The following is a 7,853-nucleotide window of genomic DNA, read 5'->3' as shown; positions in this document are numbered from 1 at the left end:
TGATTTCGCTTTATTATGGAAGGCCCGTGGAGCCATTCTAGGCTGGAGAGGGAGGTCTTGTTTGATGAGGAGACGGCTTTGGAGTAGGCAAAGCAACAGGGTCTCCTCATATCAAACAAGACCTGCAGCCAGCACCGGGTCCCAATGCGGTTCGAGCCAGACCGCGGGAAGTATGGCACCTTCCGCTGCCCTAAGGGTAAGCATCAGCCCGGCAGGCCAAGTGAGCTTAGTGCATCGATTGGATCGGCCTTTGAGGATTCAAAGCTTCCGATCCAGGATGCACTAAGACTCATGTACGCCTGGTGTGCTGATGACTCTTACGATGAGGCCAGAGCGGAAGCCGGTGTGTCCTCACAAACAGTTTGTGACTGGTTCAAGCTGTTTCGTGAGGCCGTGACTGCAACATTCCTTGAAGATCAGGATGATAGGGGGAAAATCGGTGGTCCCGGAACTGTGGTCCAAATAGATGAGGCGAAGTTTGGGCGGCGGAAACACCACAAGGGCCGGGACATCGAGGGTCACTGGGTGCTAGGGATGATCCAGGATGGGTCTGAGGACTTGCGCCTCGTGAAGTGTCCTGGTAATTCCCGAACATCAGATACCCTGATCCCTATCATTGAGCGTCACGTGGCTAAGGAGACATTAATCAGAACGGATGGGTGGCGGGCCTACAGGGGGCTAAGTTCCCGAGGCTATGAGCATCAGGTTGTAAACCACTCTGAAAATTTTGTGGATCCTGCAACTGGTGCTCATACGCAGAGGATCGAAGCTTCATGGAGGCCTCTGCGGGTTTTCTTCAGGGATAGGAGAATCCCTGAGGCGGACTTTGCAGACCATGTCTTAGAGTACCAGTGGCGAAGATGGTGCTATAAGAATGGTGTCCACCCATTCAAGATTCGCTAAGCGACCACGCCCACCTGAAGGGGCGGGGCAGGGTCAAAAAAATTTCATGGCACCCTTCGGGTGGATCATTTGACTATTATGCTTAGCATATCCTTTTTGACTCTACGATCATACAGCTCATAACATATATTATTCAACTAATTATTTTACCAAATTTATACATTCAGAAGTCTATGTATCATAATATCAAGTCCATTAGTTACCTTTAACATTAAAATATCCAACATAAATGAGCCTCAAAACAAAAATATAGCGATAACCTTGAAATGACCTTGACCGGTAACTTTGACCTTGAGAATAATATGTACTAAATTTTGAGTGTGGCGGACCTTCGGTTCAATAGTAATCTATGAAAACATTGAAAATACACTTTTCATGCAATTTTACCTACACAACCAAGGCACCCAGAACCTTGAATTTTCACACATGAACTCATCATACCAATATGTATACATGGTATCAAAAACATTGTTCTAGAATTTTTTGTGTTCTAGAAATGTAAAAATAGATTTTTGTCTACCTGTATCTTCTGAACCAAAAATTTACGCAGAAATTCCATCCATATGTATGACCTATATGTTAAGGGCTATACACTTAAAAAGTTTCAAGACGATTTGCGAACGGTGGTGTTCTAGAATATAGCCATTACATTATCTGGTGAGCCTTGGCGTACTTCAGTAGTTTTCTTTGGTGAGGTTACTTTAACTAATGCTTCAGCCATTGCTCTTGCTTGTTTCTCGTCCTCGACTTAAAGCTCCAAGTCGTTGTTTCTTGCTTTGAGATCAGTAATGGTTTGTTTAAGGCTGCCAATCTCAATCGCTGTATCAGGTGTTGAGATGCTTGATCTGGGCGACTTGGCGACTGAGTTGACGAATGTCCTTAGTTTCACCTTCAACTCTGTTGCGCTTTTTTCTATGATTTATTTCGCTTCTTTTGTAGCATTGATAATAAAAACTGATTGGGCACGGTCCTTCACTACCTCAGAAACACTAGTTAAAGCGATAAGCATGGAATCAATTATCTGCTCCATTGATTCCACCATGTCGTCACTGTTTCCGGCCGTGTGGCTGCTAAACGGGTTCGCTCTGGTACTACTTGCGGGGGCATTTTTGAGGGTTCCAGAGGTGGTCTTGAACCAAAATTAGTTGATTTAGGTTTGTCCTTACCGATATTGAGGGTAGGCGCCATGGCGAATTTGTGGGTAAGAAAAATACTCATCGTCATCATCATCGTTTTCTTTTCCTTCCTCCTCCTTATCTCCATCCTTATCCTTATCCTTATCATTATCATTATCGTCATCGTCATCCTCCAACAAAATCATGGCTAAGCAAAATTCCTCTATTTCTTTTGCAAAGGAGAAAGCCGATTCATAGTAATCACCGCTCTAAGATATACATTCGAATCGGTGATCGAGGAGAGAGAGTCATTTGTTTATTGACCTCATCAGTACACTGAAAGACGAAAGAAAAACGAATCAATATAAACTATTAGAAAAAACAAATCATGCAAAGAAAATAAACAAAAGAAAAGAGAAAGAAATTACCATTGAAAAGTCCGAGAAAATTCTGCTTTCATTAAAATTATAATGGAAAGAAAGTCGACGACAATAATTAAGAAAGAAAAAAGAAACACGAAAAATTAACAAATAAACAAGAAGAAAAGAAAATTTGTGTTATTGGTGTTGTTGGTGTTGTTGAAAATAGAAAGACGGAAACAGAAATAACCCCATAGTTGTTGTTGACAACTTTGACCGAACGCTCGAGCGATGTATCGAAAGTTTCGATGGTATTGGTCCAAAAGAAATTTCGTTAATTTAGTTAAATTAGTTAATTGTTCCTAACCTAGCCTAACCTAACCCATATCTAATAGATCGCTTTTATCATTTCATGTTAACAGATCAACAATCTCTCTCCTGAAACAATATCGTGAACCTCGACATGGTGGTCAATGCTCTCATGGACGCCATCGCCATTGGACACCTAGTCTGTAGGTTCTACAAGCGTATCATCTTCTCACAAGTGACCGAGTTATGTGTTGAATGCTCGAACACACAAGTTAATTGGGTCTTGGGTAGACTCTACATTGACAATCTTCTGATGACAATGGTTGTGGACTCTTTTACTCTTGGAACAAGAATTCATCTACTTGTAACCTCGATGCATGTAAATCGTTTTTTTGATCTGATCAGATCAACCTACTGGTGGAATAATCAATTAGAATTGTTTCTCGCCACCAATGTGAGATCCTCGCTAATCTTTTAGCATAAAAAAGTTACTATGTTGCTTATGTTGCTTAAACCCGAATCCACGTACGTGTAAATATGTAAACGTATATGCACCCCTTAACACAAAACATGTAACCTGCGCTGGCGTAAATCAACGTCAGCACTCACTCAAGTTGAGAGAAAGAAGAGCGACTTTTAATGGTGCATAGGCATAGATGTATTAATAACTAGATGGCGTTACAGGCTTGTTAATATGGAGCACCTTGAGTGAGCAATGGATTGACCTATATTGTTTTGTATTTTTGATTCAGTCCTCATTTTGATTTCGCTTTATTATGGAAGGCCCGTGGAGCCATTCTAGGCTGGAGAGGAGGTCTTGTTTGATGAGGAGACGGCTTTGGGTAGGCAAGCAACAGGGTCTCTCATATCAAACAAGACCTGCAGCCAGCAGGTCCCAATGCGGTTCGAGCCAGACCGCGGGAAGTGGCACCTTCCGCTGCCCTAAGGGTAAGCATCAGCCCGGCAGGCCAAGTGAGCTTAGTGCATCGATTGGATCGGCCGAGGATTCAAAGCTTCCGATCCAGGATGCACTAAGACTCATGTACGCCTGGTGTGCTGATGACTCTTACGATGAGGCCAGAGCGGAAGCCGGTGTGTCCTCACAAACAGTTTGTGACTGGTTCAAGCTGTTTCGTGAGGCCGTGACTGCAACATTCCTTGAAGATCAGGATGATAGGGGGAAAATCGGTGGTCCCGGAACTGTGGTCCAAATAGATGAGGCGAAGTTTGGGCGGCGGAAACACCACAAGGGCCGGGACATCGAGGGTCACTGGGTGCTAGGGATGATCCAGGATGGGTCTGAGGACTTGCGCCTCGTGAAGTGTCCTGGTAATTCCCGAACATCAGATACCCTGATCCCTATCATTGAGCGTCACGTGGCTAAGGAGACATTAATCAGAACGGATGGGTGGCGGGCCTACAGGGGGCTAAGTTCCCGAGGCTATGAGCATCAGGTTGTAAACCACTCTGAAAATTTTGTGGATCCTGCAACTGGTGCTCATACGCAGAGGATCGAAGCTTCATGGAGGCCTCTGCAGGTTTTTCAGGGATAGGAGAATCCCTGAGGCGGACTTTGCAGACCATGTCTTAGAGTACCAGTGGCGAAGATGGTGCTATAAGAATGGTGTCCACCCATTCAAGATTCGCTAACGACCACGCCCACCTGAAGGGGCGGGGCAGGGTCAAAAATTTCATGGCCCTTCGGTGGATCATTTGACTATTATGCTTAGCATATCCTTTTGACTCTACGATCATACAGCTCATAACATATATTATTCAACTAATTATTTTACCAAATTTATACATTCAGAAGTCTATGTATCATAATATCAAGTCCATTAGTTACCTTTAACATTAAAATATCCAACATAAATGAGCCTCAAAACAAAATATAGCGATAACCTTGAAATGACCTTGACCGGTAACTTTGACCTTGAGAATAATATGTACTAAATTTTGAGTGTGGCGGACCTTCGGTTCAATAGTAATCTATGAAAACATTGAAAATACACTTTTCATGCAATTTTACCTACACAACCAAGGCACCCAGAACCTTGAATTTTCACACATGAACTCATCATACCAATATGTATACATGGTATCAAAAACATTGTTCTAGAATTTTTTGTGTTCTAGAAATGTAAAAATAGATTTTTGTCTACCTGTATCTTCTGAACCAAAAATTTACGCAGAAATTCCATCCATATGTATGACCTATATGTTAAGGGCTATACACTTAAAAAGTTTCAAGACGATTTGCGAACGGTGGTGTTCTAGAATATAGCCATTACATTATCTGGTGAGCCTTGGCGTACTTCAGTAGTTTTCTTTGGTGAGGTTACTTTAACTAATGCTTCAGCCATTGCTCTTGCTTGTTTCTCGTCCTCGACTTAAAGCTCCAAGTCGTTGTTTCTTGCTTTGAGATCAGTAATGGTTTGTTTAAGGCTGCCAATCTCAATCGCTGTATCAGGTGTTGAGATGCTTGATCTGGGCGACTTGGCGACTGAGTTGACGAATGTCCTTAGTTTCACCTTCAACTCTGTTGCGCTTTTTCTATGATTTATTTCGCTTTGTAGCATTGATAATAAAACTGATTGGGCACGGTCCTTCACTACCTCAGAAACACTAGTTAAAGCGATAAGCATGGAATCAATTATCTGCTCCATTGATTCCACCATGTCGTCACTGTTTCCGGCCGTGGCTGCTAAACGGGTTCGCTCTGGTACTTGGGGGGCATTTTGAGGTTCCAGAGGTGGTCTTGAACCAAAATTAGTTGATTTAGGTTTGTCCTTACCGATATTGAGGGTAGGCGCCATGGCGAATTTGTGGGTAAGAAAAATACTCATCGTCATCATCATCGTTTTCTTTTCCTTCCTCCTCCTTATCTCCATCCTTATCCTTATCCTTATCATTATCATTATCGTCATCGTCATCCTCCAACAAAATCATGGCTAAGCAAAATTCCTCTATTTCTTTTGCAAAGGGAGAAAGCCGATTCATAGTAATCACCGCTCTAAGATATACATTCGAATCGGTGATCGAGGGAGAGAGAGTCATTTGTTTATTGACCTCATCAGTACACTGAAAGACGAAAGAAAAACGAATCAATATAAACTATTAGAAAAAAACAAATCATGCAAAGAAAAATAAACAAAAGAAAAGAGAAAGAAATTACCATTGAAAAGTCCGAGAAAAATTCTGCTTTCATTAAAATTATAATGGAAAGAAAGTCGACGACAATAATTAAGAAAGAAAAAAAAGAGAAACACGAAAAATTAACAAATAAACAAGAAGAAAAGAAAATTTGTGTTATTGGTGTTGTTGGTGTTGTTGAAAATAGAAAGACGGAAACAGAAATAACCCCATAGTTGTTGTTGACAACTTTGACCGAACGCTCGAGCGATGTATCGAAAGTTTCGATGGTATTGGTCCAAAAGAAATTTCGTTAATTTAGTTAAATTAGTTAATTGTTCCTAACCTAGCCTAACCTAACCCATATCTAATAGATCGCTTTTATCATTTCATGTTAACAGATCAACAATCTCTCTCCTGAAACAATATCGTGAACCTCGACATGGTGGTCAATGCTCTCATGGACGCCATCGCCATTGGACACCTAGTCTGTAGGTTCTACAAGCGTATCATCTTCTCACAAGTGACCGAGTTATGTGTTGAATGCTCGAACACACAAGTTAATTGGGTCTTGGGTAGACTCTACATTGACAATCTTCTGATGACAATGGTTGTGGACTCTTTTACTCTTGGAACAAGAATTCATCTACTTGTAACCTCGATGCATGTAAATCGTTTTTTTGATCTGATCAGATCAACCTACTGGTGGAATAATCAATTAGAATTGTTTCTCGCCACCAATGTGAGATCCTCGCTAATCTTTTAGCATAAAAAAGTTACTATGTTAAATTTGGAGGAAACTAGATTATGGTTGCACAGACACTGATTTGACTGATATCCAGGTTCTTTCTGCTGATCTACTGGTGGACGAGATCGTTAGGGTTACCTTTAGATGTGGCAACCATGAAGCGCTTGATAATAAAGAATGGCGAATTAAGATTTGCAGAAACAGTTACCCAATTGGTAACAACACCAAAATCGAACAATGTCCAAATTGTCGATTTTACATATTCGAATCACTAACTACCCATCAGTGTCAGACACCCTGGCAGATCTGTTCAAATTGCAACCTCAAGATCACTAACACTGAAGCTACAATGGACAGATGCCTTGACCAACCAGAATGCGTTGAATGTTCCACACATGATGGTCATGATCAAAATCATTCAGTTGGTGATATTAACTGCGATGCCCTTGACTATCTGTTGAAAATTGGGATGAAGAATGACACGATCATCCATCAATATCTCAGAATTTTCACTTACTCGCCGATAGCAGATTATCACGATGAATGGGGAAGATAAGAAAAGCGAAACAACCAATCCGAAAAGTTAAACAAAATCTATGGTTCAGGTCACAAATTTATGACCAATTCATGATATGTATCATTACATTTTGGAGGTAATGATTACCCAATGTGGAGAAAGTTAATCGATAATCACTAATTAAATCAATCAAAAGCCAATAGTTGACGAACTGACTCGGCAATCTTATTTGAAATATGTATAAAGAAATTCATTAATTTATCAGAGTAAAATGAACTTTCATGGAGGAGAAAAGGTTGAATTTCAACATAATCATTATAAAAATGATTCAATCCTAATATCAAATATAGTTCATCGAGATTGTAACTAAATAATAATAGAAGATAATAAAAAAGTTCTGTTGGCCAGAATAAACTGTCTTCATGAGATTTTTGATAACCTTGGTTATCCTCACTGGTAATCAACTTTTCCCAATAGTTTATCATTATTAACCAGCAGCATCTATTAACATTAGTTAATTGTATCATAACAATTAATAATGGTCACTGGTAGTGTCCATCTTGTTAAAGAATCATTGATTTAGAACAATTTTAAATTTAATAATTTCGTCATTTTTAACTCTCAAGTTTCTATTTGAATCAATAATTTTCAGCTCATAATAATTAGCAAAACATGTTAACTTGCCAATTTATAAATTGCTGATAATAAACTAATTGTTTTCAATGGAATCTAATCCAATCATGAATTATTATTTGACTAGACTTGCCAAT

Source organism: Panonychus citri, unplaced genomic scaffold (genome assembly GCF_014898815.1).
Source record: "Panonychus citri isolate SS breed McGregor unplaced genomic scaffold, ASM1489881v1 Contig00018, whole genome shotgun sequence".
Classification (NCBI taxonomy): Eukaryota; Metazoa; Arthropoda; class Arachnida; order Trombidiformes; family Tetranychidae; genus Panonychus; species Panonychus citri.
This window is presented reverse-complemented; position numbering follows the sequence as displayed.